Below are 14878 nucleotides of genomic sequence, written 5' to 3'. Positions count from 1 at the left end.
ATGGCTGTACAAAAGTTTGTTTTACGGAACTACAACCGATACCGCCCGCTCGTGGGCTCCAACGTGTCTTTGAGACTTTTGTTGAGTGACTGTTGTTGTGACCGCCGGTTGGTTATATTTAACCGCTGCTAACTCTAAACGTGAACAAACATTTCAGCTGCAAACACTGGACTAATATATTCACGCTTGTGGAATAATATTTCGATCACCGGAGATCTGGGATACCAGGAATATAGAACTATTCTTGGTGTGGTGTTTCAACGGAATACGGAAATACGGAATCTCCTATTTTGAACTGTGAGTCAAGACTTACTTGGATTTTTATCCTTGTGACTTTGTATCTGGCTTACATTAGTAATTTGCTCTGTTCACTAGAGACTCCATAGAACCGTTAACCACTACAAATCAATCCGAATAATTCACCCTAGTAGACCTCCCTGTAATCTACGGGCACATGTGCAATTTGACTTTCAGAATGTGAATAAGTTTACTTAATATTACAAAAATATTCACCTGTGTTTAAATACACTCCATTGACCTCTTTTCTTCACACAACATTCTAATGACTACTCACCCAACCTGCTTCAGTGAAAGGGTGGCAGGAAGCCGACGTTTTTGCTTTCGGATATCTTTACTCATCTCAAAAACATATCCATGACTTTTTCACCCGAATTTTTCAGTTGCTTTCATCTTGGTTAATCGTACAACTGCCAGTAACACGGGCTGTATCCTGCGAAGCAGCGTGCTAGCGGTAAAGCCGAGAGGAGGTGGGATGGCAACCCACGGGATTTGAACCTCGAACTCTGAGTCTCTACGAGCAAGTTTGCCCCACTAGGCCATCCGGCTAAGGGTCCCCGCTGGTGAAAGCCTCTTTTGAGCGGCGAAGCCTATTTGGACCATTGTATGTGCATGTATGGTGTGCGCATGATTCAACCTTCCTCTAAACGAGAGTTGCACAATTCAATGGTGAGATGGTTGGCGCAGAAAAAAGCTACCTTGTAAAGTTATTATTACTAATATTATCATTATTACTATCAGTTGGCTCATTTGTTATTCTGTACGGAGAATACCATTTGAAGAATGATCTCGTCGTTACCATTTGAACCTGGCTTGTGTGAACAAATGGTAAGCTGCTTCTCAGAGGTGTACAGCACACTGAAACTGGATAGACCCATCAGTGTGGCTGTTGGTAGGGAGAACCAGTGCGAATGCATCGAGTCCACCGGGCACCTTGCATAAACCGCTGCATCTGTGGATGAAGGCAAATGAAGTAACAGTAGAGCACCAAAATGGAGACGTTATACAGAAGTCGTCTAGGAGGCATGTGAAGCTGGGTAGTCACTCTCTTCGTAGTTGGAAGCAAAGTACCGGGAGGGCTTGAGATCGCAGTCGAGAAAATGAGGAGCATAGTTTTGGTCTACCATTAGGCTGGTTATGACAGTTTCGTGCCAGCGCTGCTCTGAAACTTTGGTTGCTGGACAGTCCGCGACGGACTTCATGCCTGAGGTAGTCGGACATGGGCTGGGCACTTCTATGGTCAGTGGGATTTGCATTAGTCAATGGAACCGACACGGGTAGAATCAGACCAGCTTAGATTCACAAGTGGTTTAAGTTTAGCTGGAGATTCATGTAAAACGGAGTCCATTTGGAATAGAGTATGACCGTACGGTGCATTCAGAGTAGCTATTGTCGGAGATGCATATGCAGATTTCTCCACTCCGTCACGCCCATTTGTGATTTTCGTGACGCCGATGGTGGCTACATTTGACAGAGCAGAAAAATAGGCCCACAACGAGCCAGAGTGACTTGAACGATGTTTAACTGAGGCTAATAAAGCGGTAGTTGGCAACCAACGTCTTGTGCTGATGGGACAGAGGGGTAGCCCCAGCTTGAAGTACAGTAATATTGACCAAGCAATATGGAAAATCCATGTTTATTCATTTGGCCGCCTTATTACTCAGCATTCCGTCCATGGCTAGCCAGAGCGAGCGAAAACCTTACCCCTCAGTTTACCTTGGTGCCGACGATTCATTGACACAGTGTCATTTATGCAAAGCTAATCTAGTTCAAGGTTGTCCGTATAATCTACGCAGTCGGAGTTGGATAAGGCGGAATGACTAGGGTGTAATACAAAACTGCATAGTGCAGTTTTACAGACTTTAAGTGTTCAGTTCTGGATTCACTCATACATGCGACCACAGACTTGAAATAACAGTTAATTACGCGGCGACGTCCCACCTAAATGCACGTTCATTTCGGCCACACTGCAGTTCTAAATATTCCACTATTTCCTTCAACCTTATTGACGGTAGGAATAGAACAATTTCTGAAATAACACAAGATTTCTTTGTTCATCCATGGCTTCCAGTGACATACCAATTATCGTGTGACAACTGTTCAGATTTCGGATGGTCACCGATTAAAACCAGACGCAAAAAGTGCCTCGGCCTCAGTACCTGATAAAAAAACTTGGCGTGTTGGAAGTTCTGAGTTCTGTTTGATGCTATCGTTAGAGTAAATAGTAGCAATTGTTAAGGGCGACCCTGGAAAATGACACTGTCAAACTGTCACAAAACCTGCTGAATAGATTTGGGGAACAGGTTCACCCTCTAATTGTTTCTCAAGCGCCATTTAAAAAATTTTGCCACTTTGTTGCTTTTATCGTAAACTGGTATCAGCTAGTTCCCGTCTCCAATGTTCCCGATATATGGATTTCGTGCGATCCGGACGGGAACGAAGTCACCGTAGGCTATATGCGAGCGGTTGGTCAGCTGACTGATAACCGGCTAGTAACAATGATTTCTGAGAAATCTTGAAGTTTATAGGATCAGCTCTTCATGTCCACGTTTTTGAATGTCCACTTGAATGTCCACGTTCAAAGAAATCCGCGACTTCCCAGTGCAGGTGGTTTGTTTAAGTGAACGATTTTTCAAGGTCAACGGATGAAGTGAGTTGGAAACAGTTCTCATAAAATATGATACATTGACTTGCCGGAAAATGTGATTCTGCTAAAATGGGCGAATGTAGCAAGTATTTCTTAATCTACAGTATTTGATAAAATATGGTACAGGCCACATTACAGTCAGTGACGTTGAATATGCAGAAAGCTTGTACTTATATGTTTTTATGTCTGTGAATCCTCTAGCCGAATAAAAAATCAGGAATCCTCCGTCCTCATGAAAGTCGAACTGCCTTGCAACTGAGTATATTGGTCGTCGACCTCAGCACATTTAGCGCTTCTTTAAATGCACCTTTGAATGCAAACACTACCTAGATGGATGGTGGAATAGCGTTTATATGCCTTATATTCTTCAGATATAGCAAATTAGGCTCGACTGCTCAATGAACTTCGGTGGAACATCAGTAGTTTGCCTGGCGTATATAATAATAATGGAGAACAACGAGTAGTACTACTGCCAGAACCTTTCGCTTTTCCACTTTCGCGGGTTATGAGGAGTTCATTAGGTGTATTGTGAGGTGTTTAAACGAACATTTAGCCCCAGTTTGCTTTATGTGCAGTGGGACAGTGTTAACAAAAGTAAGTTACAGTTAAAGCTCCCATTTGCATAGGCAATAAAGATTTTATCATGTAATCTGAGGCGACTTCCATGGTTGATACATGCGTCCCATGTGTATTTGGTCGAAGACCATCAGCGCCATCCAAGGACGATATATAACTATACAGAGGAAACTCCTGTATACATTGTCCTGACACAGATTGTACGGGGGGAATAACGAGAAATATTACCTGATGTTGTGGTAACAGCGTCGGTCGAATGACTCTTCATGCACTGTGCAGTAGCGACGCGAGTATGCCGTTTTGTTGACGTAATATCCACGCAGCTAGTGTCTCATAGGACGATTGCGGCGATTGCATCAGACTCATTTTGCATCCAGTAGGCAATAGGAACAGGTTGACAAGGACAGTAAAGGGTAGACTGAGAAATGTCAAGAACTGGTCCTATGCATAAAAGGTTTATGAATTTCGTCAACTCAGTAAAACGCACATTTAATAACAAGGCGTTCCATTCGAGCAGAAAAATGGTCATTAAGGCACCAGTAAATTCTGGAAACAATTTTAATGGGGATAATAATAAAACTGGGTTTATCTCGCAGTTTGAGGTGAATATGGCAATCTGGTTATGACCGGGGGATTACAATTTGGACGCAAAGACGAAAGTACACCTGACGAGATACGCTTGTTACATGGAAAGTCACCGTCGTGCGAGCCAAAATACGAGAACACTTTGGCGTGAGGTACGACTAGTTGCATAATTAAGCCGGCTGACTTGAACCACAACTGAAAAGTCGTTTCTGGCCATGAGTGACCTAGGGTGTTTGAGTAAATCTACTGGGTAACGAAAGGCTAAAATGAAGATAGAGACAAAACAATTCGAATTGGATACAAATGGCAAGTTATATCTCAAAAATGTTTTAAACTGAAAATAAGTAGGCTTACTTTTATTGTGGAGAGGTGGGGTTCAGAGGATATTTCCGACAATGGCCGAGTGGTCACCACAAGTGAAATCGTTAAACCTTGGGAAGAAGCAAATATAAATTGCAGCGGAAAACAGGTAAAACCCGGACGAACATATCGAAGAGGTGGTCGGGGCAATTACAATTGCAACTGCAATCGTAGTTGCACTTGCAACCTCCAGTGATGGTCGAGGGTAGGAAGGAAACAGCTGCTGCAGTGACATCAGATGAAGCTCTGGCATACTGCGTTTTCCTGACAGTGCCTTAATGGATGTGAAGGTTGCTGTAGTCGGAAAGGATATGCGCGTTCTGGTCTACATGAGGGGATAGACACAGTTAGAGGCAGGCTGATGTGAAGTCACGGGTAATTTGATTCATTAGGAGAACAATGTGATTGTGAACCAGTGACCAGCCAGATTGAATAAATAACGACCATGCGGTGCATTTGGATCAGCTAATTCTGAAGTCTGCCAGTATGGGCTCTTGTCCGCGGCAGGCATTAGATCAGTTTCACCAAGCGAAGGCACACGAACCCGAAAGTAGGAGAGTCGTAAGCTCCAACTGAGGAAGCAGAGGAGCAAACCAAGAATAACCTCAAACATATAATAAAGTTTGTGGCATCCGTTCTCAATCAAATATAGAAAAGCGCACCGTAGGCATTTTCCAATGCACCAGATGAACGATAGATTTCGCAAGATTGAAAAACGGTAGACCCAGAGGACAGGTATATTAGAATCCTCAATTCGGTGACGGCGAGTATGGATCGTCCGCTTCGTCAGTAAGAATCTGCGGACTGACAGGGCTCCCCTCAGATAAAAAGCGACGGTCACTAGGTTCCCCGGAGAATTGGCGCCAGAAAGAAAATCGTCCACACAAAATGCCAGTTTCACTGCCTGGTTCGACATACTTGAGTGGCTCCTGATGACATGCTCCAGGGCAAAACTGACGCAGTAGTGGACGAATTCGCGCCGAAAGGGTGTGGTCATATGCTGGGTTTTTGGGCTTGCTAGACATAACCGCGTTCCCACTACAAGAAGCGTAGCACGTCCCTGTTGGATTCAAATGCCTTTGCTTGATGTAATGTTGAATCATTATCTGCCACGGCCACGTGCCTACACTGAAGAAGACGAATGAGAGCTAACAGAAGTCTGTTTACGATGTCTGCGCCAGTAAGCAGCTGCAAATTCAGAGATATCTCCTGGACTAGATATCCACAATTGAAGACAACTCTCATCTTATTCGGCTTATAAGGCTGGACTACTGGATGATTCAGTAAATGCCAAACTCGTCCAGAGAGTGTGGTACTGAGTTAATGGTTGAAAGTTTTGGCATATCTTTTGACTCAATATTCGCTATTGGTTTTCCCGTAGAGATAATGGAGGTGTCTAATTTGATAAGCCTCTTTCTAAGGGAGGTGGGCTTCTAGGGAGCAATTAGACAACTGACGGAACTCTCAAACAACCCGTTCACAAGGAAGAGCACTTTCGTGACGCGCATACGTCAGTCTCAACAACTAATACTTGTTTGTCAGCCTGAGGATAAGATTGCCTGAACGGTGTTGAGTGTCTGAACTCAGCGTTAAACATGGTCTACAACTTTAAACCCACATGGCTGCTGAGGCGGTTGACCACGTCTGAGCCATTTACGGGCAAAAAATGGTCCGTATGAGTAGCGTTTGAACAATATGGGGTTCATGTGACTTCATATGGCTTTCCAGCACACAGTGTGCTTTTGGTCACTCATCGTGGTCAAAGAAGATACCAGACGGCATTTGTCAGCCTCAATCAGGATTTCTCTAAGTGATCCCACTTGGAAGACCACTGCTCTCTTGCTAACAAGGCCAAAGTAATTCAAGGAACTAAGTGAATGTCCGTAACTCGTTTCACCCGGCCGCGACGTGTCTATAATAAGGCATGTATATTTAACGAAGTCACGCCTATGTTTGTGGCCAATGCCGGTAATCCGATGCTTAAATTGACACCTTTCACTGTCATAGAGACCAAACAACTGTCAAAAAATGTGTTGACTGCAATCTCCATTGGCGGCTAGAAGAATTTCAGCCTGTATTTCGAGCGCCAAGGTCGCTCGGCTACATGATCCGTTGTAGTAGTCGACGCTGAGGCCTGAGCATGGCATTCTGTCTTCGCTGACTATGCTGAAGGCCGAGTGGGTGGGCGAAGGAATGAGTGTTGAAAGTTCCTGCAGTGACTGAATCCGCGAACTCGCCTCGACAGACATTACCTCACGACATGTCTTGACTTGATGAGGCCAACAAGTTTTTTACTGTTGACCAAGCTGACATCGTAGAATGATTTTCAGTCTTAGAGAGCATAATTTTTTTGGGCGAGATTTCCCCTCATTTCGGGTTGTTGCTGTTTACAATGGCCGTCCTCCGACGGCTGTCCACGCCGCATTTGAAGCCCATTTATAGTAACTATTAGGCAGTTTTCACGCGAATCGTTGAACTAGCGAGCTTCATGTAATGCCTTGAGAACCTAAGGAACACTCCTAGCGCCTTCTTGCTTGTGCATTTCAGGTGAAAAACCCTTGCTGAACGACTAGCCGGGAATATTGGGCGAAAGCCTTGATCATTTTTATATATCTTTGAATCCGTTAGAACCCCGAACGTTGACAATCCCTCGACGGTTGTTGGCTATATCCATCCACAACCACTCATCCCAATCCTTCAGAGAAATGAAGATCTCTCGCTTGAGAGATGAGGAAGGAGTAATCTGGTGAACGGAGGTCGAATAAATTATCAAATGTCCCCCCAGACATGGCGGAAACGTCGTTCAGACTATCTGTTTAGGTTTGCGACACCCTTGGTGATTATTATTGAATTTGTCCGTAAGATCCGGCAGCCGGGTATCTCACAGGACGATTGTGGCTATCGAAATACATGCGGTTCGTAGCTAGTACGCAATGTAAACAGAGAGATGATGGAGTTAATTATTTATTTGGAACTGCCGAGAATTGTTTCTACAGATGAATGCGTTATCGGATATTGTGAATTAAGCAAGAGGTACAATCAATGATAGCGCAACCAATCGGGGCATCATCATCGACAGCATAAAGATGGTCAGTGAAGCAGCAGAGCTTTTTGGAAGCAGTAGCAAGTTGGTACGCAAACGCACGGAGATGGGCACTCATTTAGTATAAATTGGTCGTGTAGAAAGGCAACAACTCACGAAGAAACCAGTACGATCGGGAGGTAACACAATATCTTGGCCCAACGGCGTGCTGTTATACCTCGGCCACGTAGGTCCGTTTAAAACAAACCTCAACGAAGGCTATCCGGCAGGTGCGGCTCAAATACAATAAAAAATGTGGTCTCTAGGGGGGCCGAGTCAATTTAGTGAGGAATATTCGTGCTCGCAGAGCGCTTTGTTTCGCCTTCAGAGCGGACAGTCGAAAACTGATAGAGCTGGCAGGAACTCCCAGGCGGAAAACGTCAGGCCGCAAAATATCGACCTCAGTCAGTAGAGAGTCAAACATACGGAAAATGAGCGGATCGAAAAGAAATGGCTTTGTAACAAACGGGCGTTAACAGAACACAGAAAAAATAACCACTGATCACAGCAGACATCAACAGTCGATTGTCTCTATTCTCAGATACGAAAAACTGGTCGTTAGTTATCGCGCGGTTTCCATATATCTGCACGTAAGTGACACTCTTCTCAGGGATGCGTGATTGAGCGCAACGATGTGGTTAATAAGGCCAGTCATCGCACTTACTCATCACAACCGTTTACTTGGCTATTTATTGCAGCCGTTACGCCCAAACCTATACGTGCCATTGAGCTTTAGGCCTTAGTTATGTATGTTGAAAAGCTGACACGATGGCCAACCTTGGCCTTTCATCATCATAAACACACCGCATTGCTCAGTTATACATCGTAACTGCTGGGCCCGTGTCTATGGGCAACGCCGGCTGTGAGGCCCGAACTACGATCAGCAACCCAAAACTTGGTCAACTAAGGCCTTTCACACTCGTAATTGTATGTATTATTGCTTATCTCGGCCAACATTGCCGGATCGACGACATATCGAGCACGTGGACGTCAAATCTGCTCCTTTAGAGCGCTAAATCTGAAAAAAAAGTTTACTTCTGCATCCCGTCACGTATGCCCTGTATCTTCTTAAAGACGATAGTCCTGGCTTCGTTAACATCACTTATAAGCCACCCATAATAAATGACGGTTAGTCGCCAACATGGGGTTTTGTTCTTGGATCTCGCTTATCAGCTAAGTTGCCTGCGCTTGTGAATTCATCGTCTAGTTATAGTTTAAAACGTAGCCTTATTCCAGGCACACCTAGTCCGATGAAAATCTACCGTTGGTTTTGGCTCTTTCACGTATCTGCCAAATGTTTTTGGCATCCTAAAGCTCGTTGCTCATGCCCTCGTATTGCTACTGACCGTGGGTCTCTTGATCATGTCCGAATTATCCAAACACACAGGCAACTAGGACGGCGCTCCCAATGCTATCTACCGTTTTTGATGATGATGATGATATAGCAAGGGACTGAAAGGTTTACTCAAGCACATTACTCCGCATCCACCTTGACTGCCCATCCAGATTTGTCTCGCCTGATAAACCTTTGCGTTTGTTACCATCCTTAAGCATTCATCAACTAATGGTGCACATGTACTTCCGTTTGCACCTCTTATTACATGCGATCCCAGACTGCACGGTTAACAACTCTCCCTTCAGCTGCGTGCTCTCCTCCTAAAAACCTCACACCTCCATGCTTAATCTTACACTCCGAATTTCGAATGGGCTTAAATCTTATCCCTGCAATAACCATTTCCTAAGCTCAATTGTATACATGCACAGTTAACGATATTTCAATTACCAACGCTCTTTCGCTCATATTCTTTCAATGCAAAAACACAACAACAAATACAGCAACCTCCTTGTTACAGCGATTAGCTGGCTCATTGTGGCACTACGCACGGAAAATTTAAAATAAAACAGCTTTTGTTAAATACCCGCGCTGCTGGATTAATCGTGCCCCAAATTATTCTCACATAGATTCAAAACATTCATAATGGCAGAGGAAAACTGGAGCCCTTGTAAGTTTAAAGGGAAACAAACTGTAGGCTGCATGACACTCCTGACGCAATTCGCTTATTACTTCATCTACACTTTCTCCTGGTTGTAACGTCGCCATGCTGAGGTCACTGCGTCGTCTAAACGGGCGCCTTCAGTATGCACCTCATATATTTCCAATTTCTGGTTCCTGAAGACATTGGACTTGTCATCCAAATTTTAATACAAGTTAGAACTTGTCTCCGCACAGAAACTATTATCAAGGAGCAATCGGGAGCTCCGGTCGGTGTGCTACTGTTCACCACAGACCGTAACTGGTAACTCTTCCTCCTCCGCAGTTCCCACGCCCACTTCTTTGATGGGCGTTACTAAAGCCGGCGAAAAACTGGCTTTGATGGCTTTCTGACCAAGTTTTTCTCTAGCATAATCCAATAAATGATGAGCCCACTTTCCTAAATGCAGACCGGATAAACCCTCTTCACACGAGGTGTTTACGAAGTCCGGTATGCCTCCACCACGATCTTGAGGAACGCCTGCTTACACCTCCGCCCCTTCTGTACGTCTGCATGGGTGACTAAATAACCATCTATGACATTCGTTGCGCACCACTCACGTAATGCACTTCCCTCTTATTCGCATGCAGCCGCGTTCGCATCGACCGCGCACCGCCCTCCCCTTTTAGCTCAAACAGAATATCGATTATCGTTTTTAAATCGGTCATTGTCGCCTCACAACATTGGTTGGAAGATGTTAACATTTTAGCTGCTTGCTATATCCAGCCGCAGTCCAGCTTGCGCCCTATTGCTATGTTGTGGAACCTTTTAACATCTCCTCAATTTGATTCCCCAATCCGGATGCGGTTTCCTTGTTATCATGGTTGACAGATAGCAATAAACCACCTTGTGCCTCGATGGACCCCAAAATATTCTTGGTTCATGCTGTTCCTATGTTTATGATCCTCTTACCAATTTCAACCACCCTAATAAACCCAACTGACTCACCAAAAGTGTTCGCGTACGGGACTCTCCATGAGCCCATTTGCGGCATGGAGATGACGCCGTCGTGACTGTCTTATTCATCTGATGGCTCGTACCTGGTTCACCTGGTCACTTCTGTCTCCGAAGTGAACGTGTGGCATGCGCACACAATCACGTCTGGTGCGCGAAATTTGAGCCTAAAACACTCAGTTGTACTGCCTGCTCATGCTGTCCACAAATTCATGTCATAATGCTACCAAAGACTCACTACGCCGTTGTAAATTAAAAGGTTCGCCGTTCACGCAGCGTATGCTAAGTATTATTGAAAAATCACCAAGTGAATTCCCTGATTTTGTCCGGTGTGACCCTCGCTGTATCGACCAGAAAATTTTCTTATATGGGTTGTTAATGGGTGCCGCACCACACGATTATCTCCAAATTCAAATACAGGAGAAAACACGAGAAAAAACGACATATCAGTGAATTCTCCCGAGGTGAAATCTCGCTGGGCAGTGACGGTCATTAAAACTATGGAATCCACGCACAAGGTTCATTTTGGGTACGCTATGAGGAATCTCAGCGGAGCTGCCACTATCTGGAAGGGCCTTGCGTTTTCTTATAAATGCCGTCATGGAATAGATGTGTAAAAAACTTACTTATTTCAAGCTGTGCCCTCAGAAAAATTTGGCGTGCAACCCAAAGGATCGGCGCGATAGGTAATTAAACGATTGGAAATTTTGGCGTCACATGACTTTCATGGATGGTGCATCCAAAAAAACGACGTAGATCACTGTCATCATGACAGTGGAAAGTGGAATATTTTTGTAATTTGATGAGAAGCTGGAGGGTGCATATTGGGGAATATGAGAGTTGGTTCCGGTAAACTGCTGGCCAAAAGCATGTCCGCCTGCTTCTTCAAAAAATCGATTGTATGATTTCCAGGTTGGCGATTGGAACATGATCATTGTTCTGTAATAATCCATAGCTCCTTCAGTTCCCTGGGAACTCTGCTGCATGTCGGCAAGTCATTTGATTGAAAGACCTTTGCTGAAGACCAAAATCGTCCTTCTGTCAAGGTGTGTGCGTGTGGCACGATGCAAACCCTGACACATACAACCAGCAATACTCCTGTGTTATACCCGCCTTTGTGTGCTATCATCAAACAGATCGCTTATTTGCCACAGGATGGAAAGCGAACACTGCTGTCACCACTGAAGCCTTCCTTTGCTCTCTTTAACATACATTTTACCCCCACCCTAACACCATCATTAACTCTGTCCTAGTCGGTCCATTGGTTGGGGCGGGCGCACCATTTTTCCTGCATTGGTTTTGCGAGCGATGTCAGGCATTTCAAAATCAAATTTCAAGCTTTGACTCGCGGTATATCTGACTGCGTTCAGCGTTCACTTTTTGAGGCGATCAGTGAAACAAGGTGCTCTTTCTATCACACTGGACTTGCTTGACACTGATGTGTGCCGTGTATAAGAAAAAAGGATTCAAGACGCATGCAGAGGTGGGCAGGATTAGCGCATCTGAAGTGCAACTAGGTGATTGACATCGACCTAGCACTGTGACCCCGAAAAATTGAAAACTATTTATTGAGTCCTGTGCAGACCTGAGGCTGTTTTCTGCAGTAGTATTTTCCGAAATAACCAACACTACAGCTATATTATGTCCTTTAAAGGAGTGTCAACACCAAAATCTACTGGGACCCATCTGTACCAGTTGCCAATAGAGAGGGTCGAAAACTGACCACCGCTCGTTTTGTGGGTCCCGACTGAGCGCTTGTCCGGGTTTGCTTCTTTTTTCATCTTCCTGGGTTGCAGATGGTGCACACAAATAGCCTTGCAACAGACAGACCGGCCAATCCAGATGTTAAACGAACTTGCCAGAATCGCCTGCTGAAATCTCGTCCAATGGCTCCACCTTGATCTCTTTTGCTACTGCAAAGCCTTCATATATTGAACACGGGCATAAGATTGTGCTCTCTTTCCGCATATTTTTGGTCATTTATACGCATAACCAAGTATACTTACCATTTAACCAAAGTCGTATGTCAGCCACCTAATAAATCTGAATGCAGCTGTCAGTCTTGACGACCGAAACTCCTCAGTTATTCATTCACCTTTTGTGCCTGCTGCTTCTTTCAACTTTTGGGCCTTGAGTGATCTGAAGTCACAGTTTGACCTAACCTTGTGAGCACGTTCGTTTTTGTGGGAATTCAAGCACTGTAGCAGATACCGGAATCAATAACTGATAATAACGGTAGTCTTCCATTTTTAGTGGGTTATGTTTGAGTGTTAGCGACGTGCGTCGCCTTGCTTAGGATTTCTTCCTTTCTTAATGCGAAATACTTGTCGTGGGATTCTACCTCAGGAAAATTACTGTCACACATGTCGCATAACCTACCAGTTACCAATTTCACCGTTCAAGCAAACCTGCCGCCATATCACCACAATTAGGGGATCAAACGATCGTCAAAACCAATCGCCTTTGACTTTTCGTAGCAACTCGTAACTAATGAACATACTTGACAACAGATATCAGCTTGAAATCAGCCACTCCAATTCCGACCTTAATGATGTGGAGCATCGTAAACCCAGCTGACTGATGGCCTCGTGAGAAATGCCTCAAAAATAATGCGACAACCTTGGGGGTCGCACTTACTGGGGGAAACTCTGACGATGAAACGTAATATTGGACAGGTTCTATCTAGCCTAACTACTTGCACTCAAATTAGCCTTGGGAAAGTTAATATTTACAGCTGGTCAGTGCCTGCTCCTTACGCTGTCAGGGCAACGGTGAAACAAAAACCTATCTCTCCGACCCTGAAGGAGATTCGAAAACGAGAATTCATGGGAAATTTGGCTTCCTAGCGTGGCAATGGTGAGAACAGTTTTGATGGCACAATTCATGCACCGGAAACGTAACTCTTAGGACGTTCCAAGTTTTTTAAACGAACTTATTTAGCTCTACGTGAGCCACATATTCGTTTAGGTAAACATGACTAAAAATATGAGTTCCAAAATGACTGCTGTTCAGTCTCAGGAGTTGGTGAAAGCACACTTGTCAGGCAACTTGTTCTTAGCAGGTCTTGGTCGCAGAATTTTCTGAGGAATCAGGAACGTTAAAGTTATTGGGAGTTAACTCACTTGTAACAATGGTCAAAAGTGATGGAAGTGGAAGGGATGTAAGTTTGCCTTGCGAATAGTTGAGTACGAGAGTCCTATAAGCGGTCTTTTAAGACAGCTGAGTTAATTATAGGAGCACCGCGGATGGGTTCAGACATAAACTGTGAAATACTTATATGTCTGATGATTATATGAGGAACCGAAAGTTGTACTGGGTGAAAGTCGAGAAGAAAGACAAAACAAAGGGCATACGGATTTCATTTGATCAAGAATACGTAGAAAACACCGGGGATGTTTTGTTTATATCAAGTGAAGATTCATGACTGCATACGGTTGCATTGTTGATGGAGTACATTTCTTCAGCGGACATGGTCGCTAGCTCACACATCACTCACTTTTTTCCAGGGCAAAATAATTTTTATTTCCTGCATTTGTTGGTAGTAACAAATGAGAATAGGCGAAAATTTACTGCAAAGAATCTATCAAAAATCCTACTCCACCTAGGAAAACGGGAATCTTTTTGGCCCAATATATTTGACCTGCTAAGTCTTCAACATTTTATGACCACTTTGGCTCCATTTTATGCGCCATTTATGTTCACTTTGTAATGGGACACAAGGTTACTGTGACATAGGAAAGAACCAGCCAAGCCGCCTTATAAAATCATGCACGTTATGTGACAACTGTCAAACTTCTGGGGCACTGCCAAATACAGTAAACGATTGTTGCACCTATTGAATAACTCACGTAGACCTCGAGCAAACCATTCATTGTGAAAACATTGCGTACGTTAGAAAATGTAACATAATATGCGCGCCTTAAAGCACTATATTCACTGACCTTCTTATTCACCATCCAGGCTGAACACCACAATATAAAGAGAGAGTGTGCAGAAGGGCGAACGTAAGACACCTTGGTAGCTATTTTGGGCAACCACTTGATTGCCTTCTATACCTATAAAAACCAGCAGTGGCTTCTGTATCTTTTGTTTTCGTAAACTAGCTGCACTTTTTTTAGATACTTATCTGCCACCACAAAATGCATAATGAATAGCAAAGTCAACTAAATAAAACTCAAATAAAAATGAAGATAAATTTTTGTGAAACGTTGGTTGATATTTACAAGAAAAGATACACACCACATTAATGAACAGCTTATAATGGTGTTATTTAGTAAGGCATCAAATCAACGGACACGTGTAAAGCACACAATGAGTGTCCGTGCAAGCTTCCTTATTAATTGG

This window comes from Opisthorchis viverrini (genome assembly GCF_000715545.1).
Source record: "Opisthorchis viverrini unplaced genomic scaffold opera_v5_33, whole genome shotgun sequence".
Taxonomy (NCBI): domain Eukaryota; kingdom Metazoa; phylum Platyhelminthes; class Trematoda; order Opisthorchiida; family Opisthorchiidae; genus Opisthorchis; species Opisthorchis viverrini.
This window is presented reverse-complemented; position numbering follows the sequence as displayed.